The 22,725-nt window shown below is 38.7% G+C and overlaps 1 long non-coding RNA gene across 1 annotated transcript in view; it reads left to right on the top strand.

The window, feature by feature from the left end:
• The window catches only part of LOC112407449 (uncharacterized), a 234,295-nt gene that overhangs the window by 126,299 nt on the left and 85,271 nt on the right, over positions 1-22,725 (top strand). Inside the window, exon 3 of the long non-coding RNA XR_003004746.1 lies at positions 2,970-3,202. This is a non-coding gene — a long non-coding RNA (uncharacterized LOC112407449). The remainder of the gene's footprint in view (positions 1-2,969; positions 3,203-22,725) is intronic.

Here is a 22,725-nt window from a genome sequence, read left to right as displayed (position 1 = left end):
GTGTAGTGAAATGTGTGAACATTTGGAAGATCAGTATAACTCAGTAAACGAATATTTTCTAAAAAGTATCAATGTATAATGTCACAGAATTATGTGTGGTAAGAGAACCATTCAATGTACAAGATAGACCAATCAATTTTAATGTAATAGAGTAAAAATATTTACTTAGACAATTGAAGTTTCCACATTGTAACTAAATTTTAAAAAACTTCCACTTACTGAGTTTTGGTGTAGTTTCAATAAAGAAATAATATCCATAATCATCTGAAAAGAGCTATGAAGATACTTCTCCTTTTCTTAAGTATTTATCTGTATGAAGTCAGATGTTTTTCATACACTTCAGCAAGAGTAACCTCTCAACATGTAGAATATAGACCCTTATATGAAAATTCAGCTGCTTCTATTAAGCCGAACATTAAAGATATTTGCAAAAATGTAAAACATTGCTGCTCTTCTCACAATTCTTTTCTTTGGGAAATATAATTATCTTTTATAAAAATATATCATTTTCTTTAAAAAATAATGGGTTTATCATCATTCATTTAAAATAAATATATATTTGAATTTTTCAGTTTTAATGTCTAATAAAAAGTGGCAAATGTAACATCCATCACCATTCATAGTTACAAATTTTTTTCTCGTGGGGAAACGAGCAACTTTCAGATATGTAATAGAGTATTATCAACTATAGTTACCATGCCCTGCATTACATCCCCATGATTGATTTATTTTATAACTAGAAGTTTTTACCTGTTGATCCTTTTCATTCATTATGTTTCTTCTTGATGAGGTAGTATATCCTTTAATAATTCTTTCAGACAGGTTTGACTGTGGATGATAAATTCTCTAAGTCTTTGTATGCTTCACAAGTGAATGACAATTTAGTATATATTTTATTTTCACAGTTTCACTTATTGTGTTACCTTCTATCTCTGTTTTTGCTGATGAGAAATCTAACTCGTATTTCCTTGTAGACAATCTGTTTTCTCTTGGATCTAAATGCCTGGATTAGGCACAGTGGCAGAATTTTTAAAAAGGTGTGTTTGGGACAGATGGTACTTCCAAGTCCTACTGTACAGACAGATGTCAATTTTGCTTCTGAATTAGGCTTATGTCCCTGGGCCTTTCACTGTTCCCAGCCCATAAGAGGTGTTCAGTATAATTGTTGTGGTTATTTGTTTTATTTTATTTTTTAGTAAAGAATGAATGAATGAGTGAATGAATGAATGAAAGAATGAATAAACCTTGCCAACTGTGTGGGCAATTATTATAAAACTCAAATTTCTTGATAGTGGAGATACTGCTGAAGGATGTTAATTTGAGAGTCTAGACACTAAAGCTTTGTTGATCACAGACACAAACTGAGAAGTCAGTTTGGTGGTTACGATTGGCAGAAATCTTGTGTCTCATTCCATTTTGCAAGAGCTCAGACATTCTTGCTAAATTTTGCTGGCTGGGCTGGAGTGGGCTTCTGACCCAGTGTGGTCAGAAATGGTGTGATTATAGGGGCCACTACATGCCATGCCTAGGAGTGAAGTCCTCAGGAATATTTCAGGACTTTGAGTCCAGCCATGAGAGAAAAGCAAGAGGTCAGGAACAGAAGAGCTCAGAACCCATTAGTCAAGGAAATACAAGCTGATGTGAGACAAAAAGATCTTAACCAAAACAAGGGTGCATGATGTGGGGACCTGGTTCAGGATGTCACCTGGTTCAACTACAATGTCAGATCAGAAACTGTGGTGAGTTTACCGTGATACCATGATGATTTACTCTGCCAACCGCAGTTACATTTGGAAAAAAATATTCTTAATGTCACTTCTCTAAACATCAGTTTGTGTAGACGGTCAACACCAGATGTTAGTAAAATCTCATTATCTGATTCTGCTTGTTGGTCTCACACCCTCCTTCTGGTAACCTGCTCTGGGTGCTTTGTAGAGAATATTGTCTGGATTAGCAATGAGTTTTACACTCTCTTTTAACCACTGGAGATATGTAGGCTACTATATCTACTGCTTAAACCACAGGCACACACATACACACCCCTAAGCAGCCCTACACACACATAGACTTACACACAAACATACACTCATGTAAGTACTTAAGGAAAAGTCTAGGGACATGTATTGTCATATGCAGAAACTCAAAGCAAAATCTTTGAGATCAGTGAACTAAAATTTTGTCTGCCCCCCCTAGCCCCCCCCAAAAGGTTTATAAAGTTTAAAAACATGAAGAATACCCTTCCCCCCTTTCCTCTCAATCCAGGTTAAGTGCTGTGTGGTCACCTTCTTGGTTTCTGTGTGTGATTGAATCCTACTACCTGTATTGTTTATCTCTGAGCTTATCCCTACCCTCAGGTTCCTTTTCCTCACCCCACTGTTGCAAACAACAGGGGGTGCCATTCTTTTACAACGTTTGTGTTTGTCTTTGACCCTATTCTCTTTCTTTGAGTACTAGGGTCAAAATTTTGTTCTAGTCTGGAGTTGGTAATGTACATTTGCCTTTAAATCCCTCCCTGGGAAAACCTTGGTTTCTCTTAGAGGCTGGCATACCCAGCTCCCATCTCACACCTGCTTCCAGCTGCCACATTTCATGAGCCTGCTGTGCTGAAACATATTACAATGGCAGGCACTGACAATTTTACATAATCCCCAGAGCCAGGGAAGCTGGATCAAGGGAGAGTTTACCCAGTGAAAATCAAGCTGAAGAAAAGGTGAAAGAATTCAACTCTTTATTAGCAATTTTGAGTTCTCCATCTTGAGGAGCTGAGAAAGCCTGCCTCTGTGAGTCTGAGCCAGAGTACTAGATGCTATGTTCTAAATGGTTGGTGGTGGAATTGAAACTTATAGGCAACACTGAAATGTACAGAAAAATCGTTGTATTTCTACAAAACCGAACTCCAATTGCTAAGTCAGCTTAAAATCCCAATCAGGGCATTTTCCTCTCTAAAATATTCTCCACTCTTCTTCCAGGACAGTGTGTAGACAGGAAGTGAGAAGCTCCAAGGCAACAAGGAGGACGTATCTGCTTTGTAGACTCTGCCTGCTCCTTGTGTCCTTATTGGCCTCTGCTGAGATGACTCCTTTCTCTGTGGCTGTGGTTATTAGCTGTCTCCAGTGGGTCCCAGTTTATGGAGCACATTGTTTTGTTGCACCCACCCAGTGCACCATCACTGCCCCTGGCTGCTGGACCACCTGCTAACCAGGTAGGTGCCCTACCTCAGTTCTCATGTACTGTTTGAAGCTCAGTGACAGTATCTCCCAGGATTCTAGATTGGAACTGAGCATCTGGCATCCTTTGTTGTAAGGTCTTCCTGCCCCTTGCAATGGCAGATGTCTGGCAGGAAATTGTAACTGTAGACCAGCACCTTCAATTTAAGAATTCTAAGTTCCTAATAGCATTGGGGGTTCAGTGTAACTTTATTTATTTATTAATTTATTATCTTTGCTTACAGTTTATTTTTTTTAACATCTCTATTGAAGTATATTTGCATTACAATGGTGTGTTAGTTTCTGCTTTATAACAGAGTGAATCAGCTATACATATACATATATCCCCATATCTCCTCCCTCTTGCGTCTCCCTCCCACCCTCCATATCCCACCCCTCTAGGTGGACACAAAGCACCGAGCTGATCTCCCTGTACTATGTGGCTGCTTCCCACTCGCTATCTCACTTCGTCCCAGCTTAAGCCTTCCCCCTCCCCGTGTCAAGTCCATTCTCTATGTCTGAGTCTTTATTCCTGTCCTGCCCTTAGGTTCTTCATAACCTTTTTTTTTTTTTAGATTCCATATACATGTGTTAGCTTACAGTATTTGTTTTTCTCTTTCTGACTTACTTCACTCTGTATGACAGACTCTAGGTCTCATTTTCCATTGAAATGTGTTTTAGTTGTTTATGATTTGGTAATTTACTTTTTTTTTTAAAGTAATAGATATAAAACTGAAGGATCCTGTACATATGTCTACAAGGATAGTTAATTTCTGATAAACTTGGTCACTTGTAATGTCAGTTCTCACAAGACCAGTTGTATAAAATGGTTCATCTCAGTGGTGATGTAACAAAAGGAGATGTGGTTCAAATAACTAAAGCAGATATTGGTGAGGAGATTTAGAAATATTAGAAGTTAAACATCTGCTTGATGTGCTCAAAACCTGCAAAGTATAGGGTTTCATAACAGGATTCTAGCATCTCCTTTTGTCAGATGCCCCAGTAAACTGCAGAAATAGCTATCTCTTTTGATTTGATAATGCTGGTCTTTGATCTTAACAGTATTCAGGAAGGATGTAAGGTGAATTGGGGAGAAATTAAAATGTATACTGAGAGAACTATCTTCAATAACCATAAATTACTCTAAATGTGTGCATGCATATGTTAGCTTTTCTTGGAAATAAGTACTATTATTTCTTTCCTTGCCGGAGGACGGAAAAATAGGAAATGTAATTGACGTCATGAAAGTTTACAGTTGTGAATCTAGGGGTACATTTCTATTTCTAAGTGAAGAAGGAACACTTTCATTGCAATTAGAAAATTATAAGGCAAGAGCCAATTCAGAACTAGAGTCGTGACTGTAAGTAGCATTTACATCACAACATATAGTTTATAAAACATTACTTCATTTCATCCTCACAATGTTTTGGGGAAGTTACGTTCTTCCTAATTTACTAGTGAACCCGTCTGATAAGATTTACCTGATTCACCAGGTAAGTCAACTATGAAGTAAACTGGGATTTGCATTTTATAATAATTACTTAGCAAATCAGTTCCCTAATAACAGGTCTTCAGGTGCACTTATGTACGTACTTTATTTTATTTTATTTTTTTGCGGTACGCGGGCCTCTCACTGCTGTGGCCTCTCCTGTTGTGGAGCACAGGCTCCAGATGTGCAGGCTCAGCAGCCATGGCTCACGGGCCCAGCCACTCGGCGGCATGTGGGATCTTCCCGGACCGGGGCATGAACCCGTGTCCCCTGCATCGGCAGGTGGACTCTCAACCACTGCGCCACCAGGGAAGCCCCCTATGTACATACTTTTATTCAGTATTTTAGAGACACTGAAATAATGTCACTTCTGTAATACAACTTAGTCATTAACTGAGATTCATTTGCCTTAACTTTTCATCAGGAAACTTTTAAGTCTATAGGAAAGTAAAGAGAATTGTATAACGAACACCCATACGTTTATCAGGTAAATTTAATCATTGTGTACCTTTCACCATATTTGCTTTCTACATTTTTTGCTGAAATATCTAAAATAAATCGTAGACTATGATATTTCATCCCTAAATACTTTAGAAGGCATACTCCCCAAGTAAAGTTTTTCTATTTAACCACCTACTTAACCTGATATTATCATCCATAGCCCTTAATATTAACTAATATCCCATCTATATTTAAATTTCCCTCATTAGCCTTTAGATGCATTTTAGTGTTGGTGTGTTCAAAGTGGGATCCAGTTAAGATCCACACATTACCTTTGGCTGTTTTTTCTTAATAGCTTTTCATCAGGAACTGATGTACCCTCCCTCCACCCCTTTCCCCCATGCCATGGCCCTGTTGAGTAGACCCAGCTGGTTATCCTATAGAAAGTTCCACCATCTAGATTTCTCAGACTGCTTCCTTATTTGACTTGTTCCTCTCATAGCTGCTGTTCCTGTTAGCTGGAAATTAGATCTACAATTTGGATTAGAGTGACAGTTTCTCCAATTAGAAAGACTGTTTCAGGGGTGAGGCATAGGGGCCATGAGTCTGGTTGGCTCACTCTTGGTGATGTTGACATTGACTATTATGTGAAGGTGATCCTCATTTACTTCCGAAGTACTGTAATTTTTTGCAGTATTTTTCACACTTTATGATTTCACATAATTCTGGACTCTAACTTGGACATGTGTACTCACTGAATTTTAGAAGTCAGCTTTTATTTTACGACATTGTTCAGGTTCTAGAGGATATTGAATGCAGGTATTTAACCAATACAAAAAGATAGATGATGCTTTGGACAGTGCATTCAACATGTTTTTGAAATTAAACTAAATTTACCATTTTTTGCTAATGAGGCATTGTCAATTAAAGAAGAAACAGCCACATCTAGACTACTCCTTTCGATTCATATTTTCCCTTCATTTTTTTTGTCTAATCATATTCCCTGATGAGCTGTGTATGTGCAGCTTACCAGCACTTTAGAGATCACAAGAGCAAATTCACAGATTAAAGGTTTTCCTCCTCTTCATGACTCTGCAGCACACGCAAACACACACATATACACACAGAGACAAATAGAACTGCAAAATAACTGTAACCCATTTACTCAATTTTCTGACACATTTTTCATATAACATTGATTATTAGGACAAGTGTCACTATCACTGTGTACAGTGTGTACATCTGTGTTTGTGTGTGTGTATGTATATTTCCAAAAGCTAATTTGAATCTAAAATGGGCCTTGCAAGTGATTGCATTTTAGAATCAAGGGAATGTGTGAGTAAACCTGCTTTAGCTCAGATGTGTAAAGAAAAATCTTTCCTCTATATTCTGTATATTCACAGTTTTTCTGTATGGTGGTCTTGATGTGTTAATAATTTTTAAAGTAATTTTGTTTTCACTGAGAGTAGCACTTTTAAAGCTCTTTGGTGTAGGGACATGTGGCCTGGCTTCACTGATCTGAGAACACCACCACCTCTGAGTCCTATTATCATCCAGACGGTTTTCTTACTGAGCAGTTATGAAGGTTTATGACCAAGTTATAAACAGGAGAAGGGAGCTTATGTTAATGAGGTCAACACTGTTTCTGTTATGTCTTTGACTTATTAAACAGTCCCCCAAAGGGAATACCTTTTCCAAATGGACTAAACAGAGAGAGAAACTTTTACCAGCTGAAGACTTAAACTACAACTGTACTTCATGTTGTGGAGCTGAACTAAATTTACATTGGAACCGTACGATGATACCAATGTCGTAGCAACTCTTATAGTAATATTTATTTATGTATTTATATATATAGTTATTTCTATAACTGTTTCTTTGTCTCAGTCAACTAGGGCTGCCGTAACAAAATTCCATGGACTAGGTAACTTAGACCACAGAAATTTATTTTCTCACAGTTCTGGAAGCTGGGGAGTCTAAGATCAAGGTGCCAGCCAATTCGATTTCTGGTAGAGCTCCCTTCCTGGCTTGTAGGAGGTCGTCTTCTCACTGTGTCCTCACATGGCAGGCAGAGCCTAATCCCATCATGAGGGCCCCACCCCCATGACCCCATCTAGCCCTAATGGCTTTCCAAAGGGCCCATCTCCAAACACCCTCACTTTGAAGGTTATATCTTCAACATACGAATTTTGGGAGGACGCAAACAGTCAGTCCATGACAATCTTCATATGGGGAGTGAGTGAATGGGAGGAAAGAATTATATCTGTTTTGTTAGATTGATTGGTTTACAGATCAGCTTCTGCAGATTTAGGTTGTATGTGCCTTATTCCCCAGCTGCTGGGTTCTATATCACAGGAGATACTTTGGTCATGGTCCAGTGATACTTGATTGAATGAGAACATGCATGTCACTGCTGAGTTAGAGTAAAGGAAGACATTATAGAAAAGTTCAAATATTGAGTGTATTGTTGATAGTCTATATAGACTAGCTCATTCTAGCACAAGGAATACGAGCATACTGGTTGCAGTTTTGTCCTCAAGGTTTCAATGCTTTATCAATTTGCAATTATAGCCTTAGCTCAGGATTTGTACAGCTTTTGATAAGGAAGTCACCAGCTTGCAGTTGGGTGGGGTGGATAACCAGACAGCTGCTCATGCATACCAATGAGGGTTTTGTCAATGCAAATTTGGAGAGTCCTTTAAAAAATTTAGCCCTAAGTGTCTACTTTGAGCTTTGGTGTGATATGTGATATGAGACCACTTAACCAGCAAGTTTACCTCTAATTTTAGCTTCACCTGAATTAGAGCTGGCGTGATATTGCATACTGCTACAGACATTAGCAACTTTAAAGTGCAGAAAGAAAGAAACTGAAATGAGATGCAGTCCGAGGGAAGAATCACAAGAATACCACTTGTGATTATTGTGTTGTTTCAAAATTTCAGGAAATCTCTGATGAATATTAGGGTAAAAGAGATAATTTGCTTCTTCACAGGAACACATTTTCAATGCTATTTATTTCCTACTTTGGCAGCTTACGACAATCTGCCTACATACAAAGGAAGCAAAACAAAACAAAACAAGCTGTTTGGGGAATTGATTATCCAACAAATCCCTCTTGAACAAGCCAGGGTCCCCAGTGAAAAAGGATGCTTTACATCTCTTGCGTACTCCTCAGATACCTGACCATCGGGCTGATGAAATGTCCCGTCAACCAAGACAGCTGGAGTGGCCACTGTGCCATTTTGTTTTGGATTTGTAGCCAGCCCAGGGGTATAAGCTTTGTTTTTTGTGTGAGGGGAGAGAAAATACAAGCTTTCCATATCCTCTCCTAGATTATTGAAGTGACCACTCCCTATGTTAGCTTAACATTCATCACTGCCAAGGGACTGGCATCCCTGAATTCATCTGCAGTCACAACAATGCTGACCCCCAAGTGCCAGTAGAATGAACTGAGACTACCCGTTCTCCCTGACTATACAGGATGATGTCAGCTAGAGAAAGGGACAGTTACAATCGGGATAATAGTCATAAAACAACAAAATGGAAAATATCCTATAATTAGTGAGGGCTAATGATGCAGGAATTTATGGTATTAATTAACTAATCAAACAAATATTTATTTTGTGCTGGGAAGTATTATAAGATGTAAAGATCCCAAAGTGCTAAGGTGTTATCTTTAACTTAAGGGATTACTGAGAAGCAGATCAATACACAGACAAAAGTATTATGTACGCTGTGATATGTTTATACCATTTACAAGAGAGACTCTTAGGAGTGAGCCAGCCTCCTTAATGGGGAGATCAGGAAAGGCTTTAAGGGAGAAGCAGAGAGTGAAATGTTAGGGAAAAAAAAATCACAAAAAACATTACAAGGCAGTATATGGTAAATAAAAATGAGGGAACAAAATATCTACTTAATAGAGGCTTAGAGAAGGGAAAATCAACTTTCTGTTTGGAGTAGAAAGGGAAAATAACATAAAAGGGGAGGAAGTGGAAGTGGCCTTGAGTAATATTTGCTTTGTAGTTTGGAGGTGGAAGAGTTGTTCAACCTGAACTGTGCTAACACTGCCTTAGTCCCTTCTTGTGTACACGACCTTTAAGGGACCAGGCCCAGTGACTCTAAGATAACTGGAGCAACAGAAAGTTGTAACCTTCTTGGTATATCTGGAGATGGGAAGATAGAGCTAAGTCAGCCCAAACTGGGCTTGTGATTGACATTTGATTTCCCAGTATTTTGTTATTGTGTTGCTTTTTTTAAAAAAAACAGTAATATACTTTTCTACAAATACATATAGAATTAGCTTGCTCTCCACTACAATGTAGCTTCCTATGAAACAGCATGGAGTAGAACTTATAAAGCAAGCAACAATATTATGGTACTAGAGAAGGAGGAGAAATGTGAGATTTATTCATTTAAACATAAATTTAGGGAAGGAGAGCTCAGTTTACATTTTGAATTTGATTCTGTATCTCTTAAACCATTCCCAAGAAATCTTTGAGTAAATGTCCTTGGATTCCTGAATGATTGCTTCCCCTCTGAGCCATAATTGAAGTATTCTTACCGCTGTGTAAAGAATGGATTCTTGGTTGGGCAGACAATGTGATCTTACTGATCACTGAATAACTAGTCCTTTAGTTTAACATGAGATAGGGGATAGGTTTGTGAGTGTTCTTCAAAGATGCCTATTTCCGACTGAGGAGATTCTTCTCGATTAGTCAGTCAGCCACTTACTCACGCAAGTCCCGAAAAGTAATGTCTGAATGTGGGTGTGTATATCTTCTGGATGTGTGTAGCTTTGGGGGGGAACAGAACCCCAAACCCAAAAACCTGTAAATGGTTTGATGGATTAAATAGAGGCCTAAATTGGTATATGGCCTGTTACATTTCTATCAATATTTCCTTCTCAATATTATAGTAATTCTCTCATGCACAACAGTGCAGACTTTGTAGGAAAGTTTTGTTGTGTGGTGGAAATACCCCAGAGTTATAAAAGTGTTTGGATGGAGCCCTGGTTCCTTAGCTGTACCTTGAATTACCTCTAAGACCTCAGGTAAGTTGCTTCATTGGGGAGACTTTGTTTTCTTCCTGTTTTAGTGGAATGAGTAAAACTAGTTATCAATACAAACGCTTCATATTCAATAGTCTGTGATTCTAGGGATTCTATGAATAAACCAGAGTGATTTAGTTTCAGAAATGAGACTTTTAGGAATCTGTTGTTAGGGACACTTATATCATTTGATTCCTAGAGTGCCTAATTCAAGTTGACTACCAGGGCACAGCTCTCTATCACATTGCTGTGAGACTGATATGGAGTTTAGCAGTACTGTCTAGATTTTGAAGTTGAGTCATATAGAACACAGATGGAGAAGATGATTTGTGTAAGGTCATATTCGTCGTGTGGGTGACAAAACCTGTCCTAAGATAAAGTCATTTTTTATCCTACAGTTCTTGGCTACCTCAGAGGAATTTTGTTTCTGCTGATATTTCTACTCTCTGAATTTACCTTATGATGGCAGAAAAACTAATAGGCCATTATGACCCTTTGGTAATTTGGGGTAGGTCTGTTGTATAATGGTAAGGAGGTATGGTTGTCAGGTTGAATCAGGACCTTTCATTTGGAGTCTTGTGGGGAACCAGTTTGTAGGATTTGTTCCACCCCTACTTTGCTTAATTTCATATCTATCTGACCTGCTGTATCAACAACTGTTTCGCTAAAGCATTGATTACCTGCTACAGTATGCAAGGCATCGTTTTAGCCTCTATAGGAAACGCAAAGATGGTCCTCTTCAAAAATAAAAGAAAAAATTAGTGAGGGAGACTCAGTTCATAGTAAGAATATAATTGTTTTTTTGCAAAATAAATGTTAATTATACTATTTATATGGTAAAAAAAAGTACCTCAGAGACCTAGAACAAAACCATGACAATGTTTGCGTTTTTATTCAAAACTGATATTAAATTATGTTATAGGCAATTACTAGTTATATGCAGAAACTTAATCTAGTTCGTGCCTAATGGATAGAATCCCAAGTGACCCACGAAAAAGACTTGCTTGTTAGAACTACTTTTTCATTTGATAGGAAATGGCTAATTTAATTTTTCCAAGTTGAAATATGTAGGACAAATTATAATAGACCATTTTACTTCTTAAGAAATTTAAATTATTTGGCTTGCATGATACCCTATCATGAAAAATATTTTCGCCCTACAGCTTTTTAGTTGTTCTAGTCCAATTTCCAGTCGGAGGATGAGGGTACTGCTACTTTTGATGTTGATATTTTAATTAAGGTTTAGGATGTGGACAATGAGAAACCAGAGGTATAATTTCTTTACTTGTAAATGTAGATTTGTATTTGAACCGGATTCCACAGTTCAAAGACTCTTGCGGGAGAGTAAAACTCCTTGCCCTATAAGCACGAAGGACATTATGCTTCCCAGGTGGCTTGAATGAGATAGTAACTGTGGTTATAAGGCCTTTGGATCCTTCCATTCTCTTATTTTCTGAATTTAGTTAAACAATGGAAGTAATTCCTGGTGTTCCGTTGTTACTGTAAGAGAGATAAGAAATGCATCTCAAAAAATATAAATGGGATGGACATGATCACCTAAAATGTTTGAGGTGATAGAACAGTCTACTTAGAATGATTTATGCTTCGAGGTTAAAGGATTTAAAAATCTGTTAACCTTCACCAGGTTCAGAGAAGTGCCTTTTATAGGTAGCGATTTTCAGGAGCCGTGCTATCTTCTGTGGCCTCCCAACTGTTTTCCTGCAGATACATTTTTCAACAAGATAAGAGAAACAGAAGATTTTTCTATTAAAATAGAAATGCATTTAAGTCTTTCATTTCTCTTTGATTCTATAAGAGTAGAACAGGTGTAGAATAATACTCAGGTGAAATAAGTACTCTTCTTAAATACTGATTCAGAAAACTTTAAGATAAACTTTCTCTCATTTAAAAAGTTTTGCTGAGCCTTCTGCTGGCTCCCAAGGGAGGTTCCTTCCCTCAGACTGTAGGCATTAATGGCTATGGAAAAGCTCCATGTGGAGGGCTGGCTTACAAAGGGGCAGTTGTTCCAGTTGGTCCCAGGAGCCTTGCAGCAGTGGACGAAAGGAATATTCCACCACCTTTCCATTAGACAACATTTCCATTGAACAAACTCTCTTCTAGGGAAGATTCCATTTTGAAAAATCTACAGATAAAAGATTATTTGCAGGATATTGGATTCAATAACGTTGACAAGTGTGTCCACCTTAGGTCTTCTCCTAGTGATTAATACGCGAATGCTCATTAGGACCACCCTGGTGAGGGGATGCTGTGGACATGGTCTTCTAAATGTATTGCACCAGGTGCCCCCTTTCTGTTAAACATCTGTGAAATATTGTAAAAGAGTAAAATTCTGAGAAGGTTGGGACAATGCTGCCTTAGCAACCACTGCATCTCCTGCCTTGGGCGAGGACGCAGGCAGGGGAAGATGGACCCGGGGAGCTCTACTGGTTTGTCAGACAAACCTCCCTTCTGTGGTGCATTAACTGCCTCATCGACACCCTCTGCTCCCCCCCTCGTGTCTCTGTCGGCACATAAAGAAGAAACTTCTTTTTCCCTCTTTATGCCGTAACCTTTCTCTGAACACGCGCTTTCTGTCTTCAGGCTCATCTCAACACCGTCTGGAGGCCTCGTGCATTTCGGCATCTCTAGTGCCACTTCCCTGGGATAGTCACCTCTCATTTTCAACCTGGTCCTTGGGAATCCTTCTGTCAGAGGCATTTTTAATGACTTTTAAAAAAAAAAAAGAAGACATTTCAAACCCTTATCTGAAATCAGAAAAAAACAGTCGTTATATTATTGGTGGTGTTTTTTTTTTTTTGCAGTAAGCGTATTTTTGAAAGTTTTCCCCCTTTTTTTTGAGGTGAGTTCATGAAATGCAGAGCAGCGAATTTGAGCACATGCATACCTTGTTAAGGGGGCTCATGAATGTGCAGCAAGCTAGGAACAGGAAGAGCTTCCTCTGTTTGTTTTTCTGTAAATATGGGTATGAAAAGGTAGTGTCTGGTTTGACTTTAGGATCCTGTGCCTAGCTAGGCACATAATCTAGTGGAAAGTAACCTCTCTGAGCTTAGGTTCCACAGCTGAACAGTAAGGATAATTGTCCTGACCTCATAGCGTAACTGGGAAGATTAGATGAGAAGACACTGGAAAGCAGGGAGGAGCGGCCTGGCGCACAGCAGGTGGGGTTGCAGCCTCTCATTGTTTTCCTCTATGGCCTTGCCAACAACTGGGTCCAGATGAAGCCTTGGGTGCTTACTTGGAAGGATTCTGTAGGTTTCAAAATTAGGAGATCAGTGCAGTTGGCTCCTAGGAATGGAACCAAAATCTGGCTGCATGTTCCGAGGTTTCTTTGTGGGCGGGGGTTTCTGTTGATGTGTAACATGGCTAGACTAGACCAGAGCATGGCTCTCAGTGACACAGAACTGGCACATATTTGCCAAGTTGCCTGGGAGGGAGAAGTGCAGCTCTTGGACTGTGCTCAGAGGTGGTTGCTTGTGTATTGACTGCAGACTAACGATTCTGACATCTGGCCGTCCATTCTGTTGCCTGCTGTGAGGCCTCTGCATATTAAAATGCTCTTTCACTGCAAAAATTGAAAACACCTACTTGGACATAAAAGTACAGATCAGACGAATCTGAGCCCAGCCAGAGGACCCAGACTGCTTCCTCCCAACATGCATAAAGGCATATTATTTGTCACTCCTTAAGTAAGACATCTCAAAATTTCTGAGGTTTAATGGAAGGTGATACCCAGTATCCCCCAAATTAACACAGGCAAAAGATATATATATAGTAAGTCCCCTACATACGAACGAATTCTGTTCCGGGAGCGCATTTGTAAGTCCAATTTGTTCGTAAGTCCAACAAAGTTAGCCTAGGCACCCAAATAATACAATTGGCTATATAGTACTGTACTGTAATAGGTTTATAATACTTTTCACCCAAATTATGCATAAGAAACAAACACAAAATGTGAAGAAAGCACTTTTAATTTTATAGTCCAGTACCTTGAAAAGTACAGTAGTACAGTCCAACAGCTGGCACACAGGGGCTGGCATTGAGTGAACAGGCAAGAAGAGTTACCCACTGGAGGAGGGAGAGGAGGTGGGAGGTGGTAGAGCTGAAGGATCATCAGCAGCAGGAGGTGGAGGGCAAGCTGCAATGTCACTCACGCCTGACGTTGATGGCACAGGTTCTGGCTCCTTGCTGGAACCAGATGCACGTTTGCATCTTTGAAAGTTCCCAACTTGAATGTTCATATGTAGGGGACTTACTGTGTAGATAGATAGATAGATAGATACACACATACATATGTATTACACATACATACATAGAGTTTTTCCTCTAACAGGTTTAGTTTGCTCACTCTCTTTCTCTCTCTGTTCTTTGGTACCTGTCTTTCTGTCTGTCTGCCTGCCCTTTATGCTTCCCTGTTTTTGTCTTTTTCTCTCCCTCTTACTCTTTTCCTTCCTCCCTCTCTCTTAGCACACAAAGATGCTGCTAAAAACCTTCTCTCCGACATCATTTGAAGATGAATACCCTTTCACCTGTTAGTTGTTACTTACTAAGCACTGCAAGGCAAACAATACTTTTCCTGCATCCCAGAGAAGATTGCTCATCTTTGAGAAGCAGCCAACTTTTTGAAAATAATAATTTTCGTTTCTGTGGTGCTCCTGTACAATTTACGAAGAACTCTCCCGCGCCTAACCTCATTTAATCCTCACAGATACTGTTAGCCTCGTCACTTGTACATGAGAAAAACCTGGGGATGTGGGGCGGGCTAAAAGAATTCATTTATGTGACGTGCCTTAGCAAGTGCCTGGCATGTGGTAGGTGGCCCTGAATTTCCTTGTCTTTGCTTAGGTAACGTGTTCAGTCTCAGTCAACAATCTTCTTCCTCCAAAGAACAAACTCCACTTTAAACCGTAGTGTCTAGGACACAGCAGTTGGTTGAGCTGTACGTTTCCGGAATAGGGCTGAGAGGAGGTCAGCAATCTGGTTATTACTTATTACTCTATTTCCCTGTGCCTGCTGTCAGAGATCATTTCTTTGTAGATATAAAGGATGGGAAGCCCTCTGAAATGGCAGTTTGGAAGGACAGAGAAAATGCACTCTTTTGCTTCTGACTGGTTTGTAGAATTGAAATTCCAGTATACACATCTGTAGAAAGAGATAGTTTTCTTCCTTCTATTTGCCTTTTTCCCCTCTATTCATTTATCCTAGGTGAACTGCCATGCAGAAAACACAGTAAACTTCCCTGCCCTGCAGAGCCCTGGCTTTGAGGCACACTTGGGGATATGAGAGCCACACACACAAGTATGATACAAACAGTGGCACAGAAGAGTGAATGCCAAGTGGTCATTTTTGTTGGAATGCTTCACAGAACAGATGGGCTTTTATGAGTTTTCTGAAGTTTGTTATTATAAATCTAGACAGTTGTTCTGAGGATTCTTTTCTTCTCCATACATTTTAATCTCTCTATTTGTATTTGGTGCTTATGAAATGCAAGGATAGTTCCCCTTAGAACTGGACGTCTCAGGGCAGTAAACACTTCCCTCGTTAGGCACTCCAGAAATCCCTGCTCTACCTATTCGGGCTGTTGGGCTGGGGGAACAGATTTGGCAGTAGAGTCTGTGACCACACCTGAGGGTACTATTCAGGGACGGTCATGCTAAATGCAAAAACAGACTGACTACCAGATCCCATAATACACCCAAGGTTGTAACCCGAGGTTATCCCTCATGAATTCTGTCGCAGGTTGTAGGGATGCAGGATGGGGGAAGGCAGTGGCACTGTCCTCCACGTGGTCAGTCAGGATCCACACTGGCCGGCGCCTCAGCAACGTCCCATGAGGTTTGCTAGAGCATGAAAAGAACGAATCTGGAGAATCACAAAGAGAATTTCCACTACCAGAGCTTAGAAATGACATATCGCCTTCCTTCCCAAATCTCATTGGCCGGAACTGGTCACATGGCCTTGCCTACCTGCAAAGGGATTGGGAAGTATAGTTTTCCATAAGCCAGGAAGGAAGAAGAGAAAATGGAATTTTCGCAGGGAGCTTTTTCTCAGCCTTATTAGATATTTGCAGAGATACCGAGTTCACCATTATTGGTTTGTAATGGGCATATGCTGTACAGTCTCCTTCTTTGTTCAAGGAGAAGAACAGAAATACCTGTAATAAGAACAATCAGGTAATAAAATATTTCTTTGCCTTTAATTAAAATATGAATTGTTTTATATACATAACCAAAATTTCTACATGGCAGTCACCTTTTAACTGTCATTTTCTCAAGTAAAGCAACCTAAGCACACATTAACTGTTGAGCCAGGAAAGACCCTAAAATTTCCTGGGTGGTCAGGACAGGCCAAGGTGGCATGAATTAGACATGTCTTTGATATTCGGGCTCCAGCCATTTAAAAATCGAACATGATGGAATTTGAGATTTCCTTTGCTGCTTCAGGCTGAGAAGGGCACTTCTTAATAGTTTCTAAATGCCTGTTTCCATCTACTTTTAAATACAGAAAAAAAAATTGCAAAGTCTAAACATTTGAAGGTGAGAGGAAATTACTCGCCTCATGTGTTTCTGGTAGCATTATAAATTAATACAGTCCTTTGGGAAAATAATCCAGCAAAATGTATCAAAAGCTTTGCAAGTGCAGTATTGCTTCCAATATGTCAGGAGTCATAAAAATGCTTATAACCTCACTAATCCCACCTCTGGGAACCTAACTCAAAGAAACACAGTAATCCCTTATCAACCATCTCAGGTAACATTCATGAAAGGCAGTGTGGTTGGCTGCCACCCTGAAAAACTACTTTGATAAGGTCATGATTTGATTAAAATTAATGGATCAGTGATAGAGAAAATATGGCCTTATATAGATTCTTTTCAAAATTTGGTAAATAAAAATTCTACGAAGCATCTATTAACCTAAATATGCTAGGTTGTTTGCCTTAAAATCCTGGTTCTTCCATTTTTCTGCAAGATCATTGTCGACAGTGTGAACTCCTCTGGCAGGATCACCCAGAAGTTTTCTCTTCTACAAACTATTTCTCTCCAGTCTCCAAATAAACACTTAGTGGCTTGGAAGTCTAACATCTTTTTCACTTTCATTCTTCTGTGTTTATGTCATAAGTATTGGCAAAATGCTTAAGTAATCTGGTGGCCTCAAAAAAATTCATGTTCCATATTGCCATATTTTTCCAGATCTGATCTCCCATCCATATACTGAAAGTATAGATGACGCATGGACTTTTTGTCTTCATGTTATGTTCATAATATATTACATAAAGAGCAGAAATTATCCTGTTATTTTTGTCTGTTTGTTTTTCATTTTGTTTTGTTTTAGGGAATTGGTTTGAATGGGCTATTTGTAGAAAGAATGCTAGCTTTATGTTTTTGTTTATCTCTAAACTGTAGTTTGTAAGAAATTATAATTGCATAATTTGGGTGGAAAAGTTTATTTGCCTAAAAAGCATCATAGCTTTATTTTAGCATTATTAATTTCAAGGAAAATTAAAGTACCACCCAAATATAAAAAAATAAAAACAAAATAATAAATCATCCACTATATGGGATATTATGCAACTTAAAAATAATTCTTATGAAGACTATGAATCACCCCCGTTGTAATTTTTGAGGAATTAAGATAAATAGCCTCTCTCTGTTACTACCTACTCTGTACCAACCATGCTCTCTCCTCCCCATTCTAACCTTAATGTCAGACATTTATGCTGGAAGAAATTAAACACTGGGCTGACAGGTTAGAGGGGAACGTAACTAGGCTTTGGGCAGCAATCTCTCCCTCCCTCCTGGTCTTCCTGAGCCACTCCCCATTTAAGCCTTCCTGGATTCTGAAAAGCTCAGATACATGGTGAACATGGTGTAGCAGAGTACAAGTTCAGCTTTTAAACTTTTCACGGCTCCCAACCCCAGCTCTAACCCTTAGGCCACATCACTGAGAGACCTGGCTGAGCAGCTGAGCTGCAGTGGGCTCGACTTTTCCTATAGGAAGTGCAGGACTCAATGTGTATGTTTATATTTGAGGGAAGAACAAAAATTAGACAGGAGCTGCATTAGTGCAAGATGGTTGCAGTAGGAGAGTTAGGAGGCCAATCCAAGCTTTTTTGTTTTAGTTTGTTTTTTGGTTTGTATTAAGGTATTATTTTTCCCCCAGCTTTATTGAGATATGATTGACAAATAACAATTGTATATACTTAGGTTGTAACACATGACTTTTTTAAAGGCGTACAATATGATAATTTAATATATGAATACATTGTGAAATTAACCCCATCAAGTTAATTAACGCATCTATCACCTCACATAGTTACCATTTGTGTATAAGCTACCTAACTGCAACCACACACAAACAGTAAGAACATGCTTCCTTCTTAAGTATCCATGGGTTTCTTTAGTTTCTCTGGATGTGGTTTCCGAAGGGATTCCAAGAAGCTCCTGTGCAGAATTTTGTATATGTGTGCTTCTTGCAGCAGACTCTCAAAAGCACTTGTAATGTTTAAGAACCCTGCTTTATAATGCCCTAACTCTTAAGTTAGGTTCATTTCTCTTAATGAAAATCAATGTAAATACCAATTTCCAATTGTGATCTCATTTTTAATGAAGATTTAACCACCTGAGTTATGTAACTCACCTCAAGACAGCTAAGGATTTCTAACTTGGGAGCTAAAATGGAAGTTCAGACTTGATGTTTCCCTTAAGCTCAATCATTCTGATGTTTTTTTTTTAACAATGAGGAGGACATTGAGCCTTAACACATGTCACAATCTATATAGTTCTTTCTAAATTTATATGCCTAAATAATTTAATTCAAATATATTTCTCATGATATGTAAAAATATTGACAATGTCTTTTGATAGGTTCCCCAGGAAGAAAATATCTTTGTTTCTCTAACATTCTCCTCTGACCGCAGAACTATTGATACCACAAACTGCATCAAGACGGCCTCATTTAATAATAATAATAAAAGAATACTTAATTAATCACAAAGAAGACAAGAAAGGAGAGATAAGTGAACATAAGATAGATGGAAAAACTGAAGACAAATAGTAAAATATTGGATTTAAGTCACAGTATATCTGTAATTTTATTAAATGTATATGGCCTAAAAAAAAATTAAAAATTATTTACTTGGGGTTTTGTACCTTTCTATGAAGCAACACCCTTGTTGTCCTGTCTCCCCAAAATTTACATTTCCATGAAACCTCTGCTCTGCCAAGATGCATCATGTTGCTAGAGCCTTAGTGCTCCTAGTAAGCTGAAGGGAGAAAATCTGTTCAATTAATTATATTTCTATGAGAAAACAGAGAGGGACAAACAGTGTTTGCAACTGAGGAGTCATAAAGCCATTAGTATAATTTGAAAGTAAAAAAAAAATAAGTGTTTGTGTGTATGGATCAGAAGATATAGATTCTTGGGCTTCCCTGGTGGCGCAGTGGTTGAGAGTCCGCCTGCCGATGCAGGGGACACGGGTTCGTGCCCCGGTCCGGGAAGATCCCACATGCCGCGGAGCAGCTGGGCCCGTGAGCCATGGCTGCTGAGCCTGCGCGTCCGGAGCCTGTGCTCTGCAACGGGAGAGGCCACAACAGTGAGAGGCCCGCGTATCGCAAAAAAAAAAAAAAAGAAGATATAGATTCTCAAGGAGTGTATCATACCTCATTTTTTTTTATTGTAGTAAAATTGTAGCTTTACAATTGTAAAGCTTTTGTAGCTTTACAACATTGTGTTAATTTCTGCCATACAATGAAGTGAATACCTATGTCCCCTCCCTCTTGGACCTCCCTTCTCCCCCCCCGCCCCCCACCTAGGTCATGACAGAGCCTGAGATGAGCTCCCTGTGCTATACAGCAGGTTCCCACTAGATACCTATTTTACACCTGGTAGTATATTTATGTCAAACCTCATCTCCTGATTTGTCCCACCCTCCCCTTCCCCGCCCCGTGTCCACACATCTGTTCTCTACGTCTGTGTCTCTATTCCTGCCCTACAAATAGGTTCATCTGTACCATTTTTCTAGATTCCACATATATACGTTAATATATGGTATTTGTTTTTCTCTTTCTGGCTTACTTCACTCTGTATGACAGACTCTAGGTCCATCCTCATCTCTACAAATGACCCAATATTGTTCCTTTTTATGGCTGAGTAATATTCCATTGTGTATATGTACTGCATCTTCTTTATCCATTCATCTATCGTTGGACATTTAGGTTGTTTCCATGTCCTGGCTATTTTAAATAGTGCTGCAGTGAACATTGGGGTACATGTGTCCTTTTGTTTTCTCAGGCTATATGCCCAGTGCCAGACACCTAGAAAGCGTTCAATACCTATTGGTTGAACAAATGAATGAATGTTTGCCCCAAAGATTCATTTGAATGGCATTAATGACTGGGGGTGTGAAGGATGCCAGACACAGCAAGGTAGTTATAATCAGTGCAGATATGTTGACATTATTTTAGATTCTTATCTTTTTATTGTTCTAAGTAATGAAATATTGCTATCCATATTACTCATGTGAGTTTAAATGCCATAGAAATTGATGATTTCCAGATATATCTAAGCAAATAGTGAAGAATAATTCCTAATGCATCAAAAAGCAACCTATGTAATATAGTGAAAAGTCCTCATTTCTTTTCAAGGAGCCACGTGATAAAGAAGAAACAAAAACTAACTGAGTGTGTATCTTTGGTGTGTTTGTGCATGGGTGCACTCTCTTTCAAACGTTCTGTTGAGTGTTTTACAGACATTAACTCATTTAATCCTCTCCACAACACTAGGAGGCAGTTCCTATTCTTAGTTCCACATTATGGTTTTTAACAGAAGCTAAGACTTAGATCATTTAAGTAACTTATATAAAATCATATAACTGGTTAGTGGTAGAGCTGTGTTTTTAAACCAGTCTGATTCTAGGACCCATGCTTTTAGCTACTATACTATACTACACTCGCTTTGTATTAGGAAAATAACACTTTCATGGGCTCTTGGCAAAACAATTACAATTTTCATACTATATAGGGAGGTTGGAATAAAAAAATCAAAGAGATAACAAAAATTGTAAAAGTGAATTTCACTGTAGTTCGTTGAACCCAGAAATAGTCTCCTACAAGCATGACTGCTGGAATTTACCTTCTAGAAATAAATAATAATCTTTCTTTTTTTTCACTTTGAATCCTTAACTCTATTTCAGTGTGTTCTCTGGATCTTCTAGTATCTCTGTGCTTTAATTAGTAGCTGTTTCCAAGTATGATAAGTGATTCATGCTAGTCTTAATATTGTATGTAATTGGATCTCTAAGGCAAATTTATCTGTCAGAGTAAAGTTGATCTACAAGTAGTTCCCTCTAGCTAATACCTAAATTAGTTTCACCTGGACTTCACCCTCTGATTCCTTCTGAATTATATCCAGGGAAGCAAGTCTAACAGCTGGTATAGGAAATAGCAATGTTATTTGAAAGATTCTGAGTCCAAGCTGATTATGAAAGGAACAAGAAAACTAAACATGTTTATAGGTCAGCTTTGGGAAAATCAAGCTTACAACCCAGCATATTTAAGAATGGTTAAAACCCACTATTCAGATTGGATACTTCAATACAGTATTGATCAAGACTCTTAAGTCAGTGAGCGTGAGAAACTATGACAAGTAGGGGGTTTTGGATTCCACTGTAAATTTTTTACCGTGTAAAACAGACTGTATATATGTCTGTTTTCCTCATTTTTTCCTCTTAATTTTAAAGGGAGGGAGTGTCCAAATCTACTTACCTTCCATGGACCAAGTATGCAATGGTTTCTCATTAAATGGATAATGAGTTAGCCTTACTCAGAGGTAGAGTAAATAATGGTTTATTTTGTGTGTTTTGAGAACACATTCCTATTCCCAAGTTATGCTCTCAGGAGCGTCCCACTTCAGTAGGGCAGTGCTCACAATGCTATGCAAAGTTTGTCACCTCTGCTCTGTGCTTCATCCCCTCCCATCACCTTCAGGCCCTCACCATGATAATCACCTTTCTTTCTGAATTATAACACTTACCAATCGTACTTATTATATCTTGTCCTGTTAAGCCATGAATTCTCTTAAATTCTCTCTTTTTATATCTAATCTCAAATGGCTTCCCAAAGAGTTGAGAATTCTACCATCATCTATTATTGGAAAGAATGCTGGTCAAGAAATTGGAAGACCCAGTTCTAATGTCAGTTAGACATTGGGTATCACCATTGGTCTCTGATCAACATTTTCTTCCTCTGTTAAATGCAAGTAATCAGCCTCACTAGTTTTGTCCAAGAACACCAGTTGTATGGGATGCTCTACAAATAAAACGGTCTGCTCTTAAATTTGGGAAATACTCATATAACGCTTCTAGACATCTATGGTTGGTTGTATGGGAAAGGCTCTCAGAAATCCTGAAGTCAGAAATAATACAAACTTAGATTAGCTTTTCTGTACATTATTTCCTCACATTTTTAGACCATGGAAGCCTCTTTTAAGAAAATGTGTTAGCATCTTGTAATAACTAGATTCCAAGG

This window comes from Neophocaena asiaeorientalis, unplaced genomic scaffold (assembly GCF_003031525.2).
Source record: "Neophocaena asiaeorientalis asiaeorientalis breed wild unplaced genomic scaffold, Neophocaena_asiaeorientalis_V1.1 scaffold627, whole genome shotgun sequence".
In the NCBI taxonomy this organism is placed as follows: Eukaryota; Metazoa; Chordata; class Mammalia; order Artiodactyla; family Phocoenidae; genus Neophocaena; species Neophocaena asiaeorientalis.
The sequence above is the reverse complement of the archived record's forward strand: the minus strand, read 5'-3'. Positions and strand labels throughout refer to the sequence as shown.